Source organism: Sceloporus undulatus, chromosome 2 (assembly GCF_019175285.1).
Source record: "Sceloporus undulatus isolate JIND9_A2432 ecotype Alabama chromosome 2, SceUnd_v1.1, whole genome shotgun sequence".
Lineage (NCBI taxonomy): Eukaryota > Metazoa > Chordata > Lepidosauria > Squamata > Phrynosomatidae > Sceloporus > Sceloporus undulatus.
The window spans coordinates 166,132,195-166,147,852 of record NC_056523.1 but is presented as its reverse complement, the minus strand read 5'-3'; the positions used below and the strand labels follow the sequence as shown (position 1 = coordinate 166,147,852).

Below are 15,658 nucleotides of genomic sequence, written 5' to 3'. Positions count from 1 at the left end.
AAAAGCCGTGTGAGAGGGGAGGCACATTCCGCCCACTGCCCACCCCCTGACCTTTAGCCCTCCCCCTGAACTTGACCCAATCATGATCGGGGCCAAGTTCACATTCACTTGCACCGGGTTTTCCAAAGAGAAATGGGGAATAACCCACTTTCAGAAAACTGGCGCTGAGGGGGATTTGCCCTGGATCTGGTGTGCAAAACCTCGATCCGAGTGTGCAAAACCCAGCGCCAGTGGGAACTTCCCACTTTTAAACCGGGTTGCAGTTCAGTGCAAAATGTAGTCTGAATGGCCCCTTAGAGTTGTATAAATATCTGCATACAGTTGGCCCTTCTTATACACGGATTTTTTATACACGGATTCAAGCATACACGGTTTGAAAATGTTACAAAAAAGTATACAGTACATTTACCTTGATTCTCCATTTTTTATAAGGGACACCATTTTGCTATGTCATTATATGTAATGGGACTTGAGCATACACAGATTTTGTTAAACACGGGAGATCTTGGAATCAAACCCCAGCGTATAACAAGGGTCCACTGTATGGAGATATGCTGTGCCAGCACTATGCAGTGCCTGTGCAGAACAGCAGCATTGCACAATCCTTATCATTGACTGGATGTTGATGCACAATAATGTGCAGTGTACAGTTGCAATGCACAATCCACAACTGCAGTGTACAGATGCAACCAGAATGTAAAATGCACAACCACAATGCACAACTGCAATGCACTGTATGTATGCATGCACCGTTCTGCTTCTGCTGTTGGCAGCAGAATATGTCTGTTGTGTTATGACAAATAATTCACCCTGCATGCTTAGCATGTCTTATGCAGGCATATGTGAGGTTGGGCTAGTAACTGGTTGTTGCAGAAAGCCTTTTAATGGTAAATGTGTGCTGTAACTTTATTCTCAGTGTTCTGTTTTAAATGCTTTTCAACTATTTTGTATTAGTGCTGTTTTGGTAGGTTAATTTAAAAAACAACAACCAACAACACACATTTTAAATTGTGACCATTAAAAAAATTTCTATATTATCTCAACATGTGCTGGTAGGTACTTTTGGTTCCTTGTTAGAAGAAAGGTGGGATGTTTAAGAAATAAATAATGGAGAAAATCCAAAAGTAAGATTAACACCATTCTATCAAATACAGTCGGCCCTTCTTATACACGGATTTTTATACACGTATTCAAGCATCCACAGTTTGAAAATGTTCAAAGAAAGTATACATTTCAAATATCAAACCTTGATTTTCCATTTTTAATAAGGGACACCATTTTGCTATGTCATTATATTTAATGGGACTTGAACACCCACAGATTTTGTTATATACAGAGGATCTTGGAACCAAACCCCAGCGTATAAAAAAGGTTCACTGTAATCCACTTTCTGAATTGCTCTGTTGTCCAGTAGGAGCCACTAAATCAACTGAGCTCAAAGGAACTGAGTTCAAAGGGAGAATAAAAATTTGCAAGAATTTTAAAAAACTGGAGCAGCTCATTCTGTTGCAGAAAATAAAGGCACATGCTTCATATCTAAAATACCTCATTGCTTGATATGTATACAAAGAGACAGGCCCCTTGAACAACTGTGTAGAAGCAAACATTTTGGTAACAAGGGCAGCTTTTTGTTCCCATGCATCATTCTGACAGGATTAGCTTGCCCTTGCCTGAATTCCCTGTTCTTCACAAGAGTTAAATAGACAGACGCCTTGTCCTCTTTTGTATCTGGTTTCCCAGGCTTTCCACATCTACAATGAGACAATTTCATGCTTTTGTGTGCTTCCTTTAGGCTAGGAAGAAGGAACCCATCATGGCTATCATCTGTCCAACAGAGGGAGCCAGCAGTTCAGGCTTCTGGTGTGTCTTCTCAGCTGTTGGCAAGCAAGGATGAACTACTGTATATGAGAATTGATCACAGTCATCCCATTACGCCCTCCTGGCTCAACTATTTTAGGGAGACTTGTAATGCAGGATGGTGGTGGTTTGTTTTGCTAGCTAAGTGGCATTTGTTTCAGATCACTTGTTTCAAACCATGCAGGGAGTGAGTTCGAAAGTTTATGAAAAAGCTTCAAAGGATCAGGCTGGTTCTTCCTATTCCCTGTTAAAAGTTAAGAGGACTCTTTATTGGTTTAACATAATCTGAGGTGTTATGAAGTGGTTTCAAGTGAGTTGTTTCAGGATTCCCCATGCATACAATGTGTGTGCATGTGTGCGCATGTGTCCACATACATGCATGCTGTAACACTCAAAAAATTTATCTGTATGGGCTTGTTGCTGTTGATAACCACCATTGAGTCAATCTCGACTCATGGCAACCCCATGAATTAGATATCTCCAAGACTCCCTGCCCTTCACTATTCTTCTAAGCTCTTGCAGATTCATACTCGTGACCTGCTTAATTGGGTCCATTGATCATTTGGTGAGAACAAGGGAGAGGGCCTTCTCAGTGGCTGTTCCCAGGCTCTGGAAATCTCTCCCTAGAGAGACCAGGATAGCCCCATATCTGCTCTCCTTTAGGCAGCAGGTAAAAATATTTTTGTGCCATCAGGCCTTTTCAGACTGATGAGGCTTGGCTTTTAAATGCTATGCAATTCAGATGTCAAGGTTTCTATGTAGTTTTTAATACACTTTAATATTTAAATGTGTAATACTTTTAACTTTTAAAATTGTTTGTTATTTATAATCTCTCCACTTTGAATTGTTTTTTCTCCACTTTATATTTTTAATTTGTATTGCTTTATTGTTTTATATTGTTTTATATTTGTATTTGTTATTAGCCACCCTGAGTCCCTATATCAGGAGAAAGGTAGGATAATAGGAAAAATAATAAGAGTAACAATAGAAGTATTGAAGAGTGTCAGTCCAGGACAAAATCCTGTGGCACTCCAGTTGAGACTACCTTCCAGCTTGAATTACAGCCACTGATGACAACTCTTTAGACATGGTTTTCCAACCAATTATGGACCCATCTGATGGTGTTTTTATCTGTTCCACATTTAGTCAGATTGCTAATCAAAATATGGGGGACTTTATCAAATGCTTTGCAGAAATCTGTTGGAAAATTTCAGTATTCTTTCTCACCTCCCTCTCTTGCTGTTAGAGCAACTGGGGGTTTAGATAGGACACAGTTTCCAGCATGTGAAATCCCTCTGTTTGTTTTTTCTCCTCCTTTGTTCTTCCTATCCTTTGAAATGCATGGTCATAAATACCTTTTTTGGTATCCAAGTAACAAGTTCATGTGACCTATGAATCTTCCTAGGGTCATTAGTCATATAAAGATCCCCCCTTCTCAGTCTCACTGGTTTCCATTATTTCTTCATTATTCGGATCTCTCAACAAGATGGCGTATTAAAGACTGAAGCTCTTTCTTTTATCTAATCGTTTCATTAGCTAGTTATGATGTAGGCTCTTCACATGCATATGTAAATGTAAAAGCCAGTAGTAAACTTTTAAAAGTTTGTAACTTAAAACTGCCTGCCTTGTTTATTTTCAGTTCAGGGGAAGCAGTGTAAGATTCAGGCATGTATTATCTGCTGCTCTGATAAAAGAAAGATGATTCCTAATAGTTTTAGCTTTGATTCCCCCCCCACAGCAACATAGTGTGCCATTTAATCCAAAACAACTACAGTAATGATCCCATCTTATTCTTGTCTACCACACTTGAATCATTCTATATATTGATAGCAAAAGAGATTCCACCTCAACATTAGAAAACTCCTGAAGTAAAGGCTGTCCGACAGCAAACTCCCACTGAGGTAGTGGAGTCTCCTTCCTTGGAGGTCTTTAAGCAGAGGCTGATGGCCATTTGTCGGGGATGCTTTGATTTGGATTCCTGCATGGCAGGGGCTGGATTGGATGGCTCTTGCAGTCTCTTCTAATCTAACTCATTATTTTATGATCTATCATTCTATGATTTAGGATTATGTTTCCTTTCAAAGGCATCTATTGGATATCCCAATGTGGTGATGGTATTTTTGTTTTAATTTTGGCTTATTGTGTCTGTACAGAATATCAGTTAGGAAAAACAATTTGCCAAATTAGTGTGTTTTTGTTTGATAAACAGACATCTCTTGATCAGTTGCAGCAGCTCTAATGTGGCACTCTGAGATAGAGGGCTTCATTATTCCAGCTTTTTAGCTACATTTTTGGTCATTGAAAATGTGTTTCCTCCTCTAGTTAGCGTGTCTAAATTCTTTGTGAAGCTTGGTTGTTCATGTATAACAAGTGCTATTAGCTTTTATCAGTGAGAGAATTTATGGCAAGGGACAACTCCTCGCCCTTATCTAAAAAATAATTTCAGAAAGGTTATTGGGGTATAAGTTAAAGGTGAACTCTTCCTGCTTTCACCCCCCCCTCCCCAAATAAAAACCATAGATGTACTGCAACAATACATCACCATTATGTAAGATTGTAAAAAAAAAAAAAATACTGTATTGGGGTTTTCTTTTGAAGAAAACAGTAAAAAGACTGACAAATCTGTTTATGTAGTGATCTCATGCATTTACTTTCTGGAATCTAAAGCATAAGCCCCCTCATTTACAATTTTTTAAAAGCTGCAAACAGGCTGTCCTCCTGTTGGAAACCACCTACTCTTTTACATAAGGACAAGTTTGGTTGCTACTAATGCAGTTAACACAGTTGTAGAGTATAAAAACAGCAAATATTTATATATACAATCAGCCCTTCTTAACACAGATTTTTATACACTGATTCAAGCATACACACTTTGAAAATGTTCAAAAAAAAGTATAAATTTCAAATATCAAACCTGATTTCCCATTTTTTATAAGGGACACCATTTTGCTAGTTCATTATATTTAATGGGACGTAAGCATACACGGATTTATTATATATGGGGGATCTTGGAACTAAACCTCAGCTTATAACAAGGATCCACTGTAGTAGGTAAGCAAACAAAAAATTCCTGAACTTGTTCCCCATTCCCAGGTCCTACACCCTATTCAATTCTTTTCCTTGTCTCTGGCTGCTCTGACTATTTTGTCTTTCCCCCTATATGAACCCTTGAACAGAGACAGCCTCAGTGATTTCCAGACTTTGGTCCTCCAGATATTTGGGACTCAGCTTCCAGAAGCCTCACACATCTTGGCCAAGGTCGGGGATTCTGGGACGTCAGAACTGAGAATCACTGCTAGGTTTACGTATATCTGCCAGAGGGCCCCCCCCCCAAAAAAAAAATCATTTTGAAGACTGGCTGGTTGGCTGGCTTCCATCAGATAGCCAGCATCACTTCACAATCACCAATGGGTTCCAAGACTTGAGCATGGATTCAAACCCTGGCCTTCCAGAATTCTAACCCAACACTGCACCATGGTGGCTTACTTAATTCTTATAAAAGTGGAATATGTGTCATTGTAAATATGTCACATATCAGGGAAAGGATACAACAGTGGGTGATAACACTAATTGGCATTGATTACCTGACATTTAGTATATAATGGAAGAGAGGGGGTTTTCTCCAGTGATTGCCATACCTTGCACGCTCTGTTGTGATGTTTACTTGCTGCTTTTGGTAGGAAAAAAAAAAAAAGAGGAAGAAATCAAGGTGTCCAGGAGCTGGGTTGTATTAAAGTAAGTATACTGTGTACCTGCAAACTAGCTAAGGAACCATATTTACAATACAGTAGAGGATCTAGACATCTTGGAGATGTTTTCATTCACAGGGTTGCCGGAGTCGGGGGTGACTTGAGGGCAGCTAGCAATAACAACAACAAGGATTTAGGTCCTCTTAATTTTGTACTTACAAGTACAATCGGGCTGCAAGAGTGACAGTGGTGCTTGTCATATGGCCTTAAACTATTGTATACCCGACAAAGTCGACCTCATGTATAAGTCAAGGGCAGATTTTGGGACCATAATTATGTATTTTGATATGACCCATGGATAAGTCATGGGTAAAACTTAGGAGAATGCAACAAAGGATCTAAATGATGAAGCAAAAGAAAATGAGGCCAAACACCTCACAAATTTCAGCAGGCATAACTGTTTGGGCTTACCCTAAAGGCTGGATGGTTGAGAGAGTAGAGGGGGAGGGGTCAGTGCTTCCAGGACACCAGGGGATGGTCCCTTTTTTATTAAGATACAAAGTACAGCATTTCATTGACTCATGGATAAGTCGACCCAGATTTTTGGGAGTCAATTTTTTGACTAAAAATTTTAGATACACACACACACACCCACCATACAGTTGGCCCTCCTTAATCGCGGATTGCCATGCGCCGATTTGAGCATACACGCAGGGCAAATCTGGAAGTTGTCCCCAATGGGGACAACTTCCCTCTCCTCCCCCCAACTCTTTCCTTCCTTCCTTCCCTCCCTTCCTCCCTCCTCTCACTTACCTTTCTTCGCGTGTCGGCTCTTTTGCAGTGTCAGCGGCGGCAGCGAGGAAGCCTCTGGCACGGTCCTCCTCCTCTCTCCGCCGCTACAGCCAGGGGAAAGGCCGGGGTGCTGCCCTGGAGGCCTCCAGGAGCAGCACCCGGCCTTTCCCCCGGCAATGGCGGCGGAGAGGAGGAGGAGGAGGACAAGCACCTGGGGCCTCTTTGGCCTCCTCTCCCGCCGCGCCACCAGCACCTCGATGCAGGGGCCGAGTGGCGGACTGGAGGCCAAGAGGCCTCTAGCCCCCACCCGGCCCTTGCACAGAGGTGCTGGCGGCGGCGGCGGAGAGGAGGCTGAAGAGGCCTCTGGCGCTGGTCCCCGCTGGCCGCCGCCGCAGAAAGGCCGGGTGGCAGGCGGGAGGCTTCTTGGCCTCCAAAACCCCCACCCCCTTCCCCGGCTACGGCTGAGGCGGCGGCGGCAGCAGCAGCGACGCAGCACTGGCGAAGAAAAGGTAAGTAGGGAGGGAGGGAAGGAAAGAGTTGGGGGAGGAGAGGAGAGGGAGGGAAGTTGTTCCCAATGGCGGCGCATGTGCGCCGCCATTGGAATAACAGGACTTGAGCATACACGGATTTTGGATTTACGCGGGGGGGGGGGTCAGGAACGGATCGCCGCGTATACCAAGGGCCGACTCGTCTGTGTGTGGTGTGTGTGTGTGTGGTGTGTGTGTGTGTGTGGTATTACACAGTATATTCAGTACACTTTAATTGCATAGCTCCACCATTAGGGCAGAGTGAGGCAACTGTTTCTGGATTCTGTTTTAAAAGCAGCAGACTTCCAATTACACTTTTATCACAGTGTTTTACTGTGGAAACCATTTGAACTGGTTCATCTTGCAATGCCAAAATGTCTACTCTGACTTAGACTATCTTAGAATAAAGTAAGACTCAATGACCTTTTTCTTGCTTGGCTAAGATCAGTAAAGGTTCCTTATTGTTTCTTTAGTCAATACCTATGTGTTTGGCCTTAACATATGTGCCAGACTTCTTTGGAAAGAAGTTATTACTGTATGGTTGGAGAAATTGCTAGTGCTGATTTAGTTTGACGTTTCCAACAGCGATCAAGTCATCCCTGTGGTTTTGTGGGCAAAAATGTGTACAAGGTGCCCTTGAACTGACCAGAGTTAATTTCCAGAACCTTTCAGTATTGTATTTCTGCAATGACACTGTTGACCCTACTGTTCAAAAAGTATAGTAGAGAATACTTACTGGCATGAATTGGTTTATCAGTTGCTTAGCAGAATACTGAAAAGACAGCACACTTGGAAGTCTTATTTAAAGAGAATGGGTCAGAAGAGTTAAAGACATTCTGCCAAGAAAACAAAAATATTTTGAGCTGGCTAATCAATTTCCTTTTCATTTCAAAAATAGCTTGTACAAAATAATACATCAATAGTCCCTAGCATTATCTAGCTTTGATAAGATTCTAAGGATAACTAGCTATAAAGTCTTGAAAATGAAATGTGAAGCAATTCTACTAATTGGTTCTCTATGTGGGAGAAAGGGTGGTGCATGTGGTGGCACACATATTTTGTTATGAGTGTTCTATGTGGAACCAGAAGGAGCTTAATTGCTCTTTTCCTTCATCTGAACTCTCAGTCAACATGGTAGCCTTCTGAACTACACACACACACAGTGAGTTCATTTTGCCAAAGGAATATCAGTAGTGATGTTGAGCGGCTGCTATCAGTGCCTGGTATTATGTAGTCCCACCAGGTTGTGTCTAACATACTTTTTAACATCTACCAGAAGCTACGGGAGAAGTTATGGGATCTGAGGTGAGGTTCTATTGGTTAGCAAAACAGGTCTAAACCATTTCTCGCAAATCTTCTGTCTTGTTGAAGTTAAGCCCTTTAACAATTTAAGTTTGGGCTAGAACAAAATGCCTTTCCTCAGCATAGCTTCGCCTACTTTGCAGTTGAAGCAGGTCAAGCATTTATTTTAGTTTTTGATTGCAAAGTTCCAAAGTACCTGTTGTACAGATAGATACAACACCTATTCCCATATTGTTTTTAAGGTAGGTAATGGCTTTTTGTGAAACAGATAAGATATTTTGTATTTCTTCTCTTTATTGCCGCCAGTAGAAATTCATTGCTTACATTTTCTCTGTAATACACTGAAAGAATTTTTGAATGGGATTTCTTCAGAGATAAGTGCTGGAGTGGAAGAAGTTATTGTTAAAGCCTTTGAGTGTGTACGTGTTAATAGTAACATAGTGTGTATCCAAGATGCAAGTGCCTGCTCTAAGAAAGGTAGTAGTTTATTGTTTCAGATATGCCCCTGTCCTTCATTATTTCATTTGATTACCGTAAGTGAAAGCCATTCTCCTGCTATAGGTCATCCAGCAAGCTATCTGTCATTGAACATCAAGTCATGCATACAAGTGTTGCTTTGTATAACATTTGTTTCTTACAACTTTCCATTATTTTGGTGGCTCCTACAAAATAAAATGTCATCTTTGTGTAGAACATTGCCAAAAGAACACTGTAATTCCTGTTCCTAATCATGTTGGGAACCAAAAGTTGAACTGTGAAACACTGGGCATTAGAAAATGCAGCACACACAGAGAACTATAAAAGTGGTGGTCTGTACTTATCTGTATTATTTTTGTCCCATTTGATAGGAAGATAAAGACATCCCCCCCATGACAGTTTCCTTTGGGCAGCGAGGGACATGTTTGTGTTGCACATTGTGAAATAAGAGAGAATGGTCAGGAAACAGCAGTCGGAGTTTTTCAAAACAGAGTCACTGTAGGTGCCTAGAGTATAAAAATCTTTGAGTGCAGGTTACTTTCCAGAAGCTAAATTATTAAGTGGCCTATCCCTAGCTTGTTTTCCTAGCCCCAGCTTGTTTTCCTGGCAAATTTGAGATTTTTGGAAGGGATTGGGGAACCTGTGGCCCTTCAGATATTGGCCAGCTGCTTGAGACGGTTGTGAACTGTAGTCCAACAGCATCTGTATGCACAGTTTCCCCAGCCTTGGTTGACCCCCATGACCATCCATCGCTACATCACTTTAAATAAATTGCACACACACACTCCCTCAATCAGTTACATTTCCCAGTTAGGAGGAACAGAAACTTTTAATAGCAGTAGGAAAATCTCATATCAGTGAAAATATCTGCTATGCGAGGCTTGATATTTCATATAATTTTCCCATTCTTGCTCAGTAGTGAACTCTCTTCACCCCTAGAAATTTCATGGCTGTGCAATAAATAAATTTATTTTCTTCTTTGGGGATTTCCTGTTAAGATTTAGAAAATATTATTTAGGTAGGAGGGGAAAAAGCCATTTGAGCTCTCCTTGTAATTCCTTTCTTTTTTGCCGTTCTGAGCTGAAGCCCACTGTGACTACTAATTAGCAGCTGAAGCAAAAGTGGGGGAAAAACTATAATTAACAGCACTGGGTTCATGGACCAATAAGCCTAAGTAATTATGTGGGTTTGTTAAAGCAGCATATGTTTAATGTGCAATCGCATATCTAGATCATAATTGAAGTGAAGAATGGATATATGGGTAGGGCTGTATGGAATCTCGGTTGTATGGAACAACAGGCAAGACACATAATGGGGTATTGACAGAGATTTAATAATAAAATAAATAAGAATTAGTTTTCTGAAAATTTAAGCTTTTGTTTAAAATGCAAACTAGGTTTTCAGTGTTTGTCGAAATGAACTGCTTTCCAAGGTTTGAAGTTGAGACTAAAGGCTTCATGTAGTCTCGTGTTCTTTCAGTCATAGCAGAAACACAATGATTTATTCTAAATAGGAAAACTGTACAATAATTATGCAGCCAGTACAAATACACCTATTATCTTAAGGCTAATGAAATAGCAATATATTGTCTTAAGCCAAGCTAAGCAAACTGGAGTTGGTGAGCACCTGCATGAGACTGTATCAGCACTGCAGAAATGATGCAGTTTGACACTGCTTTAACTGCCATGACTCAATGCTATGGAATTCTGGGATTTGTATTTTTGTTCAATATTTAGCCTTCCCCGTCATGCCACAACAAACTACAAACCAGGATCCAAAGGAGGGAGTCATGTCGGTTAAAGAGGTGTCAAACTACATTTGGCAGTGCAAAAGTAGCCTGAGAGACTGCCTGCTGGTCTGTGTTGACTGTAAAAGAGTTTTGATGTGAATAAAACAAGTAACAAGCAGGTAAGATAACAATCCAACTTCAATCGATCTTGGATGAGACGGATTATCTAGACCATTTCAAACCGGCTTTCGGGCAGGCTACGGGGTTGAGACTGCCATGGTCTCCTTGATCGATGATCTCCATCTGGGCATGGACAGGGGTAGCGTGTCCCTGTTAGTGTCTTGGACATCTCAGCGGCTTTCGATACCATTGACCATGGTATCCTTCTGGAGCACCTGGGGGAGTTGGGAATCGGGAGCACGGCGCTCCAGTGGTTCCGTTCCTACCGCTCGCACAGATTCCAGATGGTGCAGCTGGGGACGTGTGCTCCGACAAGAGGGCCCTTACATCTGGTGTCCTTCAAGGAGCCATTCTGTCCCCCATGCTTTTCAACATTTACATGAAACCGCTGGGAGAGATATCCGGAGGCACGGGGCTCAGTTTATCAGTACGCTGATGACACCCAAATAGCTCCTATGTCTCCGACTGATTCAGTGACCAAGGATGGCATCTCTCCTCTCGTTGCCTGTCTGGAGTCGGTAATGGGCTGGATGAGGGAAAACAGACTCAGCCTGAATCCAGAGAAAACGGAAGTACTCGTGATAGGTTCCCCTGGCCCGGGGATGGCGGTGGTTCCACCTGTTCAAACGGGATCACGCTTCCGTGAAGGACTCAGTACGCAGTCTGGGGGTGTCCTTGATCGTCGCTCCACTTACATCTCAGGAGCACCTGTTATCAGCCTTAGGCTGATACGCCAGCTGCGCCCCTACCTGGGCTGGGGGGACTTGAAACAGTAGTACATGCTCTGGTAACCTCTCGATTGGATTTCTGCAATGTGCTCTACATGGGCAACCTTGTACCATACTTTGAAGCTGAAATTGGTGCAGAATATGGCAGCAAGATTGGTCACTGATACTTCCAGGACCAGTCATATAACACCGGTCCTCAAAGACCTTCATTGGCTGCCTATTCGCTTCCGGGCGCAATAAGGTGTGTGGTTATACCTATAAATCCCTAAATGGCTTGGCCCAGGGTACTGGAGGACCGCCTCTCTCTATACAATCCACCCCGCACACTTAGGTCTGCCGGGAAGCAATTGCTAGAGTCCCGAAGCGAGATATTCCAGCACTAATCAGAGGGCCTTCCCATCTCGGCCCTAGGCTCTGGAACTCGCTTCCTGGCGAGCTTCGTTCGGCCACCTCACTGGACCAATTTAAAAAGGGGTTAAAAACACATCTTTCCAGCAGGCATACCCTAATGCCCCCGAAGTACTCCCCTCTCCCCTCTCAGCAGCACTGTAATGCTAGCTGGTGTTATTTTTATTGTATTGTGTATTGTGATTTTATTTTGAGGTTTTACTGTGTATAATGTTGTGATGTATTTTAACATGTTGTACCGCCTTGATCATTGGAAAGCGGGCTACAAATAAATTTTATTATTATTTTATTATTATTATTATTATTTTATTATTTTATTATATAACATGTAAAGGTGAAGTAATAAGATAGTTTATGCAATTGCATAAACCATAAACATTACAGGATCTTGAATTGCTTGTTTGCAGAATTGGATTTTGTGGCACTGATTTGTTATGGTAGGGACCCCACAATCATGTAAAAACATATGAAGTGGAGAAGCTTAAATCGCTCCTATATTAATTTTGCACTTCTTTCCTCCTTAGAATGATATGCGCCATTACTAAAGATTGATTCCATGTATTAGTGTGGTAGAAACTTTCTTTTTCCTGGGTAGTTTTTCCCGTACAACATGTTCAAGAATGTTAAGTGATCATTATCCCCACTGAACCTCATGATTTCCTCTGGATAGCTACCTAGTTGACATTCGTCTGTGTTGGATGGGGAGGAAGAAGGGGACTTAAAATAGGAAGTGAGTTATTGCCCTTTGAGGGAAGTTTGCATATAATTTCAGCAGGGTTGTGATTCAGGCTGGCTCAGTGAAGGGAGGATCACAGGATTTGCAGTCATATGAAGCTGTGAAATTGTTTGTATTTTCTTTGATTATTTATGTATCAGTTTATTCAAGTTAGGAATTCAGTACATTGAATTTCTAGATTTGCCTGTTAAATACTTGTGTTTTCCCTCTCTGTCCCCAAGCCAGAAGAAAATGCCATCTATACTCAACTATAGGTCAACCACACGTATAAGTCAATGCCAGGTTGGGGGCCAAAATATGGATTTTGATATGACCCAAGGGTAAACTGAGGATAAAATTTAGGGACATGTAAGAAAGGACGTAAAGGACGCCGGAAAGGAAAATGATGCCAAAAGTTACAAAATTTGGCAGGCAAACTATTTAGTCTAAAGGGCTTATACTAATGGATGAGGAGGGAATTACAATTGAAAAACATAAAACTTGGATTATCCAGGAATGGATTCTGAGAGAACGTACTACAGCCTCACTGTCCTAACATTGCAGAAAACAAATTCTGTTGCTTAGATTATGCTGCTCTTCAAGGGTATCTTTTACAATTTGCTCTGATTGCTGTATCTTTTGGTCCTAGGTTAGAAGCATAGGTTTGACCAGGCTGAAGTCTACCAAAAAACAAACAAACAAACAAAAAACCCTTTCCTGCTTTAAAGATGGGAAAGTGTGGATCTAGGCTATTAAGTTATCAGTTGGCTATAATATCACCATCTGATTACTACCACACCAAAATCTGGCCTCTAAATGTAAACATCTTAATTTTCTAAGGGATTCCTGCCAGTCCTTCCAAAATGAAAGTGCTAATAGCAGATTTCACAAGTCAGGCAGCCTTCTGTGAAATAACCAATTCCTCTATTATTATATATTATTATTATTATTATATTATATTTATTACATACGTCCTGCTTTATAAAAATAACCAGTTCCAATTTTTCACTCAGAAAGGTCAGCAATTTTGAAAAGAATTCATTCCCTTCCCACATTTAAACAAGACCTTTACAACAAACTTTTAAAAACTTGTATTTTGCTCTCTTGTGCTTGAATGCTTTTTATCCATGTAAGACATAATAAGAGGCTTAGGTCAAAGAAAGCAGCAGCAACTATAAACCGCTGGGAGAATGGAAGATGTCTTTGGGTGTATTCATCTTCTGAAAACCACTTTTATTATAACACCTATCCTTTTGGGAACATGCATCTACGTGTACTGTATAGTCCTTACTGGTCCATTTTAAGATACTGGCTTTGGATTTAATTTCCTAAAGGATTTGAGATTAATTTATCTGAAGAACCACCAGCATTCATCAGTTTGCTTAAGCTTTGTTTGGAGGCCCTGGTCTCTTAATCTTACCAATACGATAAGATTGGTAAAGAATTATTGGAGCAGCCCTTTCCTCCAGTTGCCCTGACACTTGGAATTCTTTATGCTAAAGGATACATATATCTCTTGGTATACTGATTTTTGGGAAAGAACCTTTAAACCTCCCAGGACCTCCTCCAAGGGCTGAAAATGAGTTGCACAATTCCCACTACTGTTGTAAGCCATAATGTCAGAGTAGGCAACCTAAAGGATAGGCTGTTAAACATATGATATGAAAAACTGTGACAGAATAAACTGAACCTTGACGCATACACACGCACGCACACTAACACTGTTGATTCCCTGCTGCCCCCAACTATTTGTATTTTCTTGCTCTTCTGTCCACCATTTCTTCCTCTGCATGCTTATTTTTTTGACAATGGCACTCTTTTTCCTCTGAAGACAAAGGAAGGAAGGAGGCAGATCAGTGACTGTAAACACTGCTGTGCGGGAAGAACAGTACACTTAGGCCCTGGAAATGTAGTGGAGATAGCTGTGCTGTTGTAGTGAGAAGATAAACTGCCAGTTTGTCTGCTTGTTGAGGAATAGGGTTATTTCCCCTAGTGGCAGAATGAACCTTCTGTACACCTCAGTGTTAGAAAAGTAAAAGTCTGACCGTTGCTTTAAAATAAAGATGTTGTTACAAGCATAAAGGCTTAATGAACAGAAGATTAATGTATCATTCTTAGTGGTGGGGTTTGGCATCTCCATATAGACTTAAACATGCACAAATTTGCTGAAAACGTTGCAGGTAGATATCTAAATGTAGGAGTGCCAGAAGTAGGAAATGTCTTAATTTCTTCTCACACCAAATGGGTTATTCTGCGCTTTTGCAGAGCACCATTTGAAACCTTCCATAATGTTATGTAAGCATTTTGGCGGTAAGCTCACCCACCTGCAGCAACCTTAAATAAGGGGCTTCCCGCTAAAACCTGTAGTTCCTTTTTATCCATGTCTGCAGCAGATCCGAGAGGAACCATTCACGCTTTGCTTTGGTAGTTGACCGTTTGGATACTAACTTTTCTGACTTGGATTTTTTATACCATCTAGCAGGAATTGGTGCATAAAGAAAACAAACCATGAAGTTCCTGCAGCTTGCGTGGAACTTTTTTTTTTCCTTCTTGGCCCAAAGCTGCACAAATGAAAAGTTCACTGTATTCAGCTGACGTGTACTGGATATTGTTTTTTGCAACTTCCCCCCTTCCTCCTTTTTTCTCCCCCAGCCGCAAAGTTGCACATTCTTCCTGCGGATCGAGGCGGGATACAACTAAATAAATACATACAGACCATAATAAAAATCTTAGCAACGCTAAACTTCCCCCAAAATTAACCTCATAATACAATATAAATACATAGTGCAAATTAAAAAGTTAAAAATTAAAAATTCTTATCATACATAAACAGATTGGGTAGAGAGGTGGGTAAAGTGCTTAGAAGGCCCCCTGGAAGAGATCCATTTTAATAGCTTTCTTAAAAGCCCTTGCCTTTGTTCGGGTGGCCTTCAAAGAAGGCAAAGAAGCACCAGCTGAGACAAAGGCCTGTTACAGACATCCAAAATAAAGCTGCTTCGAGTCAGCTGGAACGTGGCTTTGGTGCGACTTCTGGACTCTTAGGATGCATGCATCATTGAAACACCATACCTCCACTGTGACTCGAAGCAGCTTTATTTTGGATGTCTGTAACAGGCCAAAGGCTTCTTCTAGCTGGTATGGCCTTCATGGCCATTTTCCCGGATGGCGTGGCCTTGCTTCGGCCAAGGCAAGGCTGTGACGGCTTGAAGAGGCGTGCACTGGACAGGCAAGGGCATTCTTCAGCCGTGGAGCCA

The 15,658-nt window shown here is 41.4% G+C and overlaps 1 protein-coding gene across 1 annotated transcript in view; it reads left to right on the top strand.

Annotated features, from left to right (window-relative positions):
* The window catches only part of LOC121920443 (disco-interacting protein 2 homolog B-like), a 180,824-nt gene that overhangs the window by 161,432 nt on the left and 3,734 nt on the right, over positions 1-15,658 (top strand). The gene's annotated exons all lie outside the window — the stretch shown is intronic.